Here is a 12,192-nt window from a genome sequence, read left to right on the forward strand (position 1 = left end):
CACATATCTCCATCCCACTTCTTATCATCATCTTCTTCGTAGAAAGCTATGGAAAAAGGCGACGGCAGCGGCGACGACGAGCGGCATATACTATTGGTGTCTTTTCCGGGTTTAGGTCATATAAACCCAACTCTGAATTCGCTAAGCGTGTTGTCCGATTGGGGCGTCAAAGTAACGTTTTGACAGCCGATATTGCTCTAAAAAAGCATTCCCCGGTCGTCGCCTCCCCTCTCCGGTGGCATCACCTTCGTAGGATACTCCACCGACTATATATGGTGAGGGCCGAAAGCCAGTTGACGACAATGTTGCCAACTTCATGTCTGAAATGCAGCTCCGTAGCACAAACAAGTTATCAGAAATGCTCTCTTCTTCCGCTGCCTCAGAGGAAGGTGGTCCAAAACTTCCATTTTCACGTTTGGTTTATGCCACTCTACTGCCGTAGGCAGCAGAATTGGATCGTGCTCACCACCGTACCGGCCACACTTTTATGGTTACAACCGGCTGCCATTTCGACATCTATCACTATTACTTTAATGGAGGATATCAGGAAGAAATTGATCAGGCCATTGCCGATATAATGTTCAATATTTCATCAAATAATTAATTAATATTAGAGTTTTTTTTTGGTTTGTTTATACATCTATTTATTTATTTAACAGGTAGAGACGATCTGCCGTCATTCCTCGTATCGAAAAGTAAAGATTTCGAGTTCGTGATTCCTTTATACAAAGAGCATTTTACGGTTCTCCAATCCTCCGATGAAGGTCCGCCTCCAGATATTCTAGTTAACACGTTCGAATCACTCGAACCAGACGCCCTGAAAGCAATCCCCGCAATCAATCTGATCCCAATCGGTCCTTTGGTCTCTCTGCTGATCCAAGACAATCAGAATTCAAGTGATTACATGGAATTCCTTGATTCAAAACCAAAGGGTTCAGTTATTTATGCATCTTTTGGCAGCCAATCTCCACTCTCAGTGCTGCAGATTCATGAAATAGGCAAGGGGCTGAAAACAAGCGGGCGGCCATTCTTATGGGTGATCAGAGATACCCCGAAAGACGAAAGCTGGGTTAATTATGTGGGGGAGATGGAAAAACAGGGGAAGATTGTATCTTGGTGTTCTTCGCAAGTAGATGTTCTTAGTCATCCTTCTGTGGGTTGTTTTCTAAGTTATTGTGGATGGAGTTCTACGCTTGAGAGTTTGGGTTGTGGAGTTCCGATGGTGTGCTTTCCTCTGTGGATCGATCAGACGACGAACGCAAAGCTGGTGCAGGATGTGTGGAGAACTGGGGTCAGAGTTAAGAAAGAATTGCAGGCTGTGATTGTGAAAGGGGAGGAGTTCAAGAGATGCATTGAAATGGTGATGATGATGGGATTGGAAGGGGAAGAAATGAGAAACACGCTCAAAACTGGAAACTGCTCACTCAAGAAGCAGGAAACTAGGCGCCTCCTCTGATCTTAATCTCAATGCCTTTATTAATAAATTCTAATCTTGTCAATCAATCAATATATATAAGCTGTGTCTTATTATTATAAAAACTGTATTAAGTTGTCAATTAATCTCAATGCCTTTATTAGGAAAACTGTATTAAGTTGTGTCTTATTATTATAAAAACAAATGCAATGAGTTGTATTTGATTATAATTTCTTGTTTCAGGTTTGATGGGAGTCAGACATTCCCCTTATTATGTATCAATCAATCAATATGTATTCATCAATAAGTTTCTAATTGTTATTTGAGATTCGAAGTTGGATCGATTTCATCGGATGTTGAAGTATTTTAATTTCTTTATAAACTTGTATAATTAATTATTAGATAACATAAAATGATTATTTGTGTTTATATTAATATGTTCACAGAGACAATTATGTGAATCGAAATTATCTTACAAGAATTATCTCGATGAAAACCATCCACTCATATTTGTTTTTGAACATTATCACTTCAAGTGAATTATCATAAAAAGTCTGATAATGTAAATATTTTCTATTAAGACGTGGAGTACATTTGTAGTTATATATTATTTGATTGTGTTGATAATTATATATCATAACATGCATATTAATTAATGTTAATTCATAATATACGTGATTAATTAGTTATATATATATATATATTTATTTATTTGGTAAAGATGTATTGTATATCTATTTGTTTTAATAGACAAGTCTGAAAATTTATCATTAAACTATGTCCTTTTGATTTAAAAAAAAATAAAAAAAAAAGTTAAAAGTCATCTAATTAAACGAGAAATGCACTAATCGATGACATTAATAATTATTTATAATAATTAATTAGTTTTGTATAATATTAGATTAATGATATAATATAATATAATATAATATAATATAATATAATATAAATATAATGTATTTGATTATGTTGGTAAGCTATTTGATTATATATGTACATATTTTACACTTAATTTATAATTTAAATTTGAGTTTATTTTAATCAAATAAAACTATCACAAATAAGCTAAACAAATATCTTATAAATTAATTTGTTTTGTTTTGCAAATTAAAAATAATTGAACGTCGAATCAAATAGGGCCTAAATGCAACATGCACCTGACGACCCCCAAACCAAACCAGTCCACAAAAAATGATGTAACATTATCTTTAGCGTACCTACTATTTTACATTGTATTATTATAAAATTAACCTTTACAAAATAAAATATTATGATAAGCCTTGATTTGACAAGTATTCTACTCACATGACTACTCTTCATTTCAATGAATATTAAGAAATCTTTTTAATTCCCCAAAATAATATTTTTCCCATTTCTCATTGTTAAATGAATTATGATGCAACTTTGATACTTTTTTTTTTTTTATATATATATCTGTGTTACTTTTCCTGCCGTGTAAGAGTTTTAAACAAATTTTCACCATACATAAATTCTTAGATATATTATCATTCATCACTTTTATCCAAGTATTAATTTTTTTAATAAATGTATATAATATGTCCTTAAGTTGTTTGGAAAGAACCCATAATTAGTTATTCTTTCTTGAGAGGCTTAATGAATACATAGACTTAAATAGTTAAACTCTAACTAGGTAAAATTGACATTTTGTAATTTAGACAGCATAACATCTTGAAGATGATTCACCACAAATTTTAGAACTAAGTATATATTCCTAAAATACAACATCTATAATATGTATGCAGTTTTATAGAGTAGTTTTGAGTTCTAACATTTAATTATTTATTGTATTATTAGGTATCTGCATAATATTTAATATGATATAAAAATTGGAGCGATTTTTCTATAAAACTTATTCTAATTCACTTATTTATTTATTTAATCTATTTTTTTTTATCTCTGAAAGGTCATTTACACTCTGTTCAAATCACAACATAATTAAGTGTTTATTTTTATTTGTTTTCACTTGGTTATTATTTCTACTCATTCCACTAAATGAATTGGTGTAAATCTATCAATAAAAAGCCTTGCAATTTTCAAGTACTATTTTTTTAATTGATTTAAGTTCTACTAATGAATTGGTGTGAATCTAACAATAAAATAACATTAACCTTTTCAATTACTTAACTTTAGTTTTAACTGGTTTAAATTCTGATTTGTTAAGAAATTGCTTTTAAGGACTATACATATTCATTAAATTCAATTAAAGTTATCACATGTTTTTCTCTCCACCGATTTGACCAAAAAAAAAAATTCTATTTGAATTAAGCATAAGTATCTATTTTGTTTTTATTCTTTAGTTAGAATATTTTTTTAGTTTGATTTTTTTTTATGTTATGTTCATTTTTTCTTTTTTATAATTTAGTTATCAATATGTTACGACTTGTTTCATAAGGTGTGTTTATGGATTTTGATCTCAAGAATCAAGTTCTTGATCTTTAGGACCGGTGAAAATTCTATAATCAAAGGGCAACGGAAGGTTTTTAATAGAGAATTTGGGATGAGGGAATAGAAGAACCAATGGTGCGAAGAGAAATTTGTTGGTCTATACCAAACAGTCCATAGTAAATAAGAATAGACAAATGAGGGCGAAGTTCATATCTTCATTATTTCCATTCATGGGTTCTTGGGGAAGAAAGATCAGCCGTATATAGATGAGGTCTTGCCCAGAATATTCGGTTACAACAACTTCAAAATAACAGAATTCGGTTTGAAAAACAAAAAGGGAAAACAAAACAAAATATTAATACAACAAATAGAAATCTGGCCCATTTGCACAATAGGACCGAGAAAGGTTGCTGGAATTATTCTAGGACCGATGCCTTAATTGGAGACCCCAACACCATCTTTGTTGATATATTTCTTCTTTATGACATGTTAATTCAGTGGGGATGACATGGTTACACCTACTTTATATGATTATTGAATTAGACTACAATATATATGTGTTTTCAATTCAAACTAATCTATGTTGGATATTGATTATTGCATCAAATATGTTATATTCGAATGATTTAGTCTTCAAGATGTTTAAATTATTTATCTTGTGTTAGTAAAAATATAGATTGAGATTTAGTTATTGTGTTTTATTGTCTGGTGAAAAATGATAAACTCGTACTAAGGTAGTGTTTGGTGCATGGTATAATTAGAGTCGGCTCCGAGGTTTGGGCGTGCCCTAGCCTCGGTAGAAAAAGTTCGATATACTTTTTGTTGTCCTAAGTCTAGTTTTAAAAAATTGATAAAAAAAAAAATTATTTTGGTGAGATTTGAACCCATAACCACATTAAAACTTTAAATGCATATCTTGAAACACCAAGCTACAACTATTTATATTTAAAATTACAATAATAAACTAAATATTTTGATATTTTTAACCAATGGACTGCCCTGAGGAGTGAGCTGTCCTAAACCCGAGGGCTTGCCGGGCTTACCCCAGGGCCGGTCCTGGGTATAAATGACACAAGTATAAATTTAAGGATGTATAAATAGTATAGATGTGCCACCCTATTTTACACGTCGTAATTAAAATAAATATATCTCGTCTAATGTGACTATAAATTTGATTACTAGACAATACGAAGTGACATAGTACGATGAATTTGAGTATAATATTTAAAAAAAAAAAATCAAATAACTGAATTTACCTAGGTTGAAATATGGTAAACGATCCAAGAAATTGGAGCTTTCTTTTCTCCTTAGTTTATTTACGCCCTGACTTAACCAATTTGATTGATTATGTTCGGAAGAAGATCTGAGTAATGACTTTTCCCAGTCGAGTATATTAATGTCATGATCATCACAATATTTTTGCGGGCCGAGTCCGTCAAGCTTTGGGCTCGGTGTGGGCCCGGTTAACAAAGTCATTTATTTATCATCCTTCTATTCAAACCCAACTAGGAGAACACAATATGAAATTTGGCTTGGGCTTGGGCTTTGACTCTCTCTTTACCATTTTATAAGATTTAAAAATGATTACTTATGATTGATTTTATAAATGTTACATCTTGTGGACAATTATCTCAACAGATCTCTAATTATCGCATATTTTTAGTACTTAAATTAAATTTTAAAATAAATCATCCATTTAACTTACCCCTTTAACTTTTAGAAAGGTCACCAATGATTATTCCGTTAACTTTTTGGTTAAACATAACAGGTTAAGTTTAAAATATATTTTTTATATATATTATCTTTAATCATTAATTTTTATATTTATATATATATAATTATTAAATCATTTATTTATATATATATATATCTTTTATCATTAATTTTATATTTATATAATTATTAAATTTCTTTTATATATAGATAATACATATATATTATCATTTTATCTATGCATATATATCCCCAATTATGTGTTCGACAATGCGTTACAATGAAATCTCCTCTCAATCATAACTCACTTCTTAACCACGGTCGAAATCGTCGCTTCCTTCTTCTTCTCTCCTAAAGAAATAATATGATAGATATGTACGGATAAAAATAAATAATATATATATATATATATGTTATCTATATATAAAGAGATTTAATAATTATATAAAAATAAAAACTAATGATACAAAATATATATATATATATAATATTATATATATAAGTTATTTAATATATATATATATATGTGAAAAATAATAATTAAAGATAATATATATAAAAATAATATTTAATTTAACCTGTTATATTAAATTAAAAAGTTAACGGAAGGGTTATTTGTGTCCTTTCTAGAAGTTGAAGGACGATTTGTTTCAAAAAATTAATTTAAGGATTAAATGTGAGCAATCAAAGTAATTAGAGGGTCACCCAAATAATTTGCCATACTTTTTTTTAATACAATTTTATTTTATTTTATACTTATATACACATAATAATATATAAAAATAAAATTTTTCCAAAGAGTTTATAAGGTTGCATCAATTGTAAGCACTTCTCATTTAAGTTGCATATATTTAAAATAAATAAATTATTATATACAAGATTTTAGTAATGAAGATATACATTAATTGAGATCTCAACTATATATATATATATATATATATATATATATATATATATATATATATATATATATATATATATATATATATATTATTAGGAATGACAATGGGTACCTGTATATTTGATACTTGTGCGTACCCAATAATCGAGTTTAGGTATTTAAATTGGGTTCGGGGTCGGGAATGGAGTGTATTGAAAACCCAAACCCGATACCTGAATAGAATATATTAATATTAATATTAATATATATATATATATATATATTAATAAAATTTAAGTGACTTATCAAATTTCACGTTACAAGTTGTAACTACTAATAAATATATTAATTATTTTATCATTACTCTTAACATCATTTCCTAAACAATCACACTTAACATTATTTTATTCTTTTGTAATAAGTGTTTCCCTATCATAGTATCTTCATTCAACCTTACTTCAAGAGTTGAAATCTTCACACTTCTATCTTCTTCAACCTTCTTATAGTTTTTGTTCAAAGTCTCCAATAACAAAAAAAAATGTTATATTTTTCAACCTCTACCAAATAAGTTATATAATCATGCTGTAAATAATGTTTTCATTTAATAAAGTTATCCAAGTTCTTTAACTTTTACAATCTTATATTTATTTATTAACTCAATCTTCATATTTTGTAACTTCTTCCGTTTTAATCGCAACATAGTTATTTTTTTAAGTTCTATACGTAGGTAAGTATATTTTCATTATTTCTAAACTTTAGTTTAATACGTGGAATCTCTTGATTACTAACATTTTCCTAATATATATATATATATATAATATATATATATAATATATATATATAATATATATATATAGACATAATTGATATATGCGACATACTTTCATTATATATATATAATATGTCAATCTCGGAGTTATTGATTCATATTAAAACGACCTTAAACATTATATAAATTTATCCAGATGAATTTTCACAACTCCACCAACTATGGTGGTAAATTATTATAAAATATTAATATTATTAAATATTTTAATGAAATAAATATAATTTAATAAAGTAATACAATAAATATTTTTTTATAAGGCAAAAATAAAGGATTAAAGAGTTTTTAAGGAATATTAAAAGTTCTTTATATTTATTTCAATATATTAGTTAAAAAATAAAAAAGTTTTTTAAATATTATGTTTAAATATATTTAGGGAATAATAGTTCAATATATTAGTTATTTATTATTTTTGTCGAAGATTTGAGGTATGTTATTAGTTAAATACTTTAATCTTAATTCTATTTTTTGTATTTGTTAATGTTGATTGTTTATTTATTGATTTTGTAGGTTGTAATTTACCTGTGTTGAAGAAGTGTATTCAAGAATGATACTTTTTTGTGAGAAAACTAATTTGATGATTTTGAAATTTTTGTGGTTTAATTAAGAATTATGTTTCATCACTTTTAAGTTTATTTTTATTTTTGTAGTATGAATGAATTTATATTATATAGTGTGAATGATTTTCTATCTATTGTTTAAGGATATAATATTTATTAATAGTTTTAGGTTAATTATATTTTGTAGTAACATATTATATTTAATTTATATAATTTTAGTTAATTAAAATATATTTATTTAATATTTAATATCGGGTAATGGGGTATCCGTCGGGGATCGGTACTCGACGAATCGGGAATGGGGATATAAATAGATACCCATCGGGTTCGGGTCGGGTAGTAATTTAAAAATCGGGTTTGGGGATGAGTACTTCACTACCCGACGAGTAGGTACCTGTTGCCATCTCTAAGTAGAATTGATGTTTCTCGTAATAATTTTTTTCAAAATATGTCTTTCATCAATGAATTGTGTCGTAGATTAATTGAAACAAACAATTATCAAAATATAATTTGATTGATAGATTGTTTCAACTTGTTTTTGATGCTTTAGTTGGGCTATTCGTGGATCGGTTCGTACAAGAGCGAATCCATGATTTTTTCTCTATATGATATAAAGATTACATGTATTACACTATTACGAATAATAAATTAACATATTTATCAAACTAATCCACAAATAGCCCTACTAAAATAAAATATATCTAAAAAAGTTATATGAATACCCGATTTAAAACAACAAATTTATATAATAAAATTTATTTCGTATGAGAAAATTTTCAAACCGTGAGTATGGAAATTTACTATACTAGGTTTGTGATTCATATTTAGTTCTTGATATTCATTCAACTTAAGTTGATACTGACTCATTTTAATAGTCTCGCCTAATTTTATCTATTGATTAACGGGATGTTTCCATATATGAATCTTAATTGCGGAATCTCGTTCAAGAGTATTAAGATCAATTTCAACTCTTAAAATTTTCAAACAAGTTGCTCTTCTTCAGTATTAAATATATTTTTCTCAATACTAATATTATATCGAAGATTTACCTCATTAACCGTGGATGAAGATAAACTTTTTTATGTTTGAAAAATGACAATAATGTTTTTTCCTTTTTTTGTCTCTTTCATTTTAATCTATTGACAAAACACATAATTATCAGGTTTTAAAATACGCGGTCGGATCGCCGGTTCAACCGGTTCGACCGCGAAACGGTTGAGAGGACGGTCCGGTTTTTTACCTTAATGCGGTCACCTTTTGAACCGGTCAAAATCCGGTCCAACCGGACGGTTCAACCGAAAAAAACGAACCGGAAATATCCGGTCCGAAAGGTCAATAGTAAAACTCTGGACATTTCTTCTTTATCTCTTAGCTGATCTACCTCTTCTTCTCTTCTCTACTAGATCTACTTTATCAATCCAAAACCAGTGATCATTGGCCTTTCAAGAAGCTCTCGGCTGGCTGGCTGGCTGGATCTATCTCTTCTTCTCTCTCTACTGAATCTACTTTATCAACCCAAACCCAGTGATCATCGGCCTTCAAGAAGCTCTCAGCTGGATCTTTATCTTCTTCTCTCTCTATTAGATTTAGTTTATGCCCTTCAAGAAGCTCTCAGCCGGATCTTTATCTTCTTCTCTCTACTAGATTTAGTTTATCAATCCAAACCTAGTGAAATCTTGAAGGAGCAGCTTCACTTTTGGAATTCTGGTGGACCCACTGACAAGAAGAACTTAAATTTAATGAATTTAAAATTCGGTCCAACCAGTGGTTGAACCGGTTGAACCGGAGTTCGCCCAGAAAACCGGGTCGGTAACCGGAACGGTTTTTAAAACTTTGATAATTATAATGAGAATATATACACTCTCATACTATAAAAAGAATGAACATAAAGATTGAGGGTATTGAAAACTAACCGAGAATTAACAGAGACATATGATAGTGAAAGAAAACTAAGTTAAAAAAATATGAGAATTTAAATTAATTAAATTTTAAATATTGTAAGTGAAAGATAACTTTAAAATATAAAATTCTTATGGAAATTTGAGAAATATAATATATATATATATATATATATATATATATATATATATATATATATATATATAAATTTAAATTGACCATGGCTATAGCCCCATCATAGCCCCTTCTGCCCATACAAAGGGGTTCAATTAATATGTTCATATGTTACGTAATACCTATAATTTTATAAGTTATGGAAGATAAAATAATTTGAATTCGCCCTTAATAACATTGTCTCGTGTATAATAATGGTTATATTTTTTTTCTTACTTCAAATATCATAAGAAAGTCTTAATAATTTTCTTTTGTTAAACTAAGTTTAAATGTTAAATGGTGAAAAAATTTAATTATTATTATTTTTATAATAAATGTATGAGATTTTCCCACAACCATGTAATAATCTAAATTTAGATGAGAATGAAATTAATATTATTTTAGTTAGTTGATTATTAAACTATAATAATCTATATATATATATATATATAATGATGTTTAATTTTTAAAGTGTCCGGATTATCGAGTCGAGAGCTGTGGTTAATTTGGATATATATGTGAGAGTAAATTGATACTTGGATCGGATTGTGGTTGACACTCCCAAAAATTTAAAACGGTTAAAAATAAAATTAAATATGCTATAGGTATGGTTTGAACTTGCAACCTAACAAAATAAGTACAATCTTTTAACCAACTAGACTAATAAAACTTTATATTTTAAATTCAACGCCAAATTTGAAGAACGCGGGACATTTTAACAATAAAAGTTCAACTTTTTAACTAACTAATCTATATACATATAATGATGCTTAATTTTTAAAGTGTCCGGATTACCGGGTCTAGAGCTGTGGTTAATTTGAATATATATGTGAGAGTAAATTGATACTTGGGTCGGATTGTGGATTGACCCGCTCATAAACTTAAAATTGTTAAAAATAAAATTAAATATGCTATATGTATGGTTTGAACTTGTAACCTAACAAAACTAATACAAAACCCTTTAACCAACTAGGCTAATAATACTTTATATTTTAAATTAACACCAAATTTGATGAACGCGGAATATTTTAACAATATAAGTTCAATTTTTTAACTAACTAATCTATATATATATAATGATGCTTAATTTTTAAAGTGTCTGGATTACCGGGTCGAGAGCTGTGGTTAATTTGGATATATATGTGAGAGTAAATGGATACTTGGGTCAGATTGTGGGTTAACCCGTCCATAAACTTTAAACAATTAAAAATTAAATTAAATATATGTTATAGGTATGGTTCGAACTTGCAACAAAACAAAACAAATACAACGCTTAACCATCTAGACTAATAACACTTTATATTTTAAATTCAACACCAAATTTTATGAACGTGAGATATTTTAACAATAAAATCTTAATTTTTTAACTAACTAATCTATATATATATATAATTATGCTTAATTTTTAAAGTGTCCGGATTGTCGGGTCGAGAGTTGAGGTTAATTTGGATATATATATGTGAGAGTAAATGGATACTTGGGTCGGATTGTGAGTTGACCCGCCTTAAACAATTTTACCGTAATATTTTTTTCATGATTTTTTATATTATTACTCGTGCAAATGCACGTAATATATGCTAATATATTATTAAATTTCTTATTTACATAAATAAATCGGTATTTAGGATGCAAATTTAGATTTTGTGACTCCTAGAGTTATAAATATATTTTTTAAATTTGTAATAATATAATATAAAATAAAATAATTTATATTTAATATAAAAAGAGAAAAAAAATAAAATTAATAACATAATTTATAATTAATAATCCTATTATATAACCAAAATTTGATAACCACATAAAAGTGGGTCATATTCAACTTTATAATTTGCCTTATTCCAAATAAATATATATTATAAATTTAAATCTCCATTACAAAGATAAAGATTTGGATTAAACTATTATATTTTTAATGTTACCATCTTGGCTGAAGGAATGAGGTTTATTTTTTTATCTTGTAAACAAGTATATATTTGTAAGAGAAGATAATTTGGGCTCAGTTAAAATTAAAAAAAATTGTATTGAAAATTATACAAAAATTATACAAATGGTATAATTTTTTAATATTAATTGGACGATTATTTCATCATCAATTACTTGAAATTATGATATTTAAGTTAGTAATTTCAGAACAAGATTAATTGATATATATATATTTTAAATGTATGTCACAAATATCTATATGCAACTACACATTTTTATTAATAAAGAATAATATTTTTATTGTTACAGTTCAATTAATAATTTATTTATTAATAAAATTGAAACATAATATTAGCATTTGACTTTCCGAAGATCAATTTCAAAATCCGCAGCATTCAACGGATACATTTTCATTTCG

At 27.6% G+C, this 12,192-nt stretch overlaps 1 pseudogene; it reads left to right on the forward strand.

The window, feature by feature from the left end:
* The first annotated feature begins 607 nt into the window (after positions 1–607).
* On the forward strand, positions 608–1,490 carry LOC124921530 (annotated as a pseudogene).
* The last annotated feature ends 10,702 nt before the right edge of the window (positions 1,491–12,192 follow it).

The sequence above is a fragment of the Impatiens glandulifera genome, chromosome 1 (genome assembly GCF_907164915.1).
Source record: "Impatiens glandulifera chromosome 1, dImpGla2.1, whole genome shotgun sequence".
NCBI lineage: Eukaryota > Viridiplantae > Streptophyta > Magnoliopsida > Ericales > Balsaminaceae > Impatiens > Impatiens glandulifera.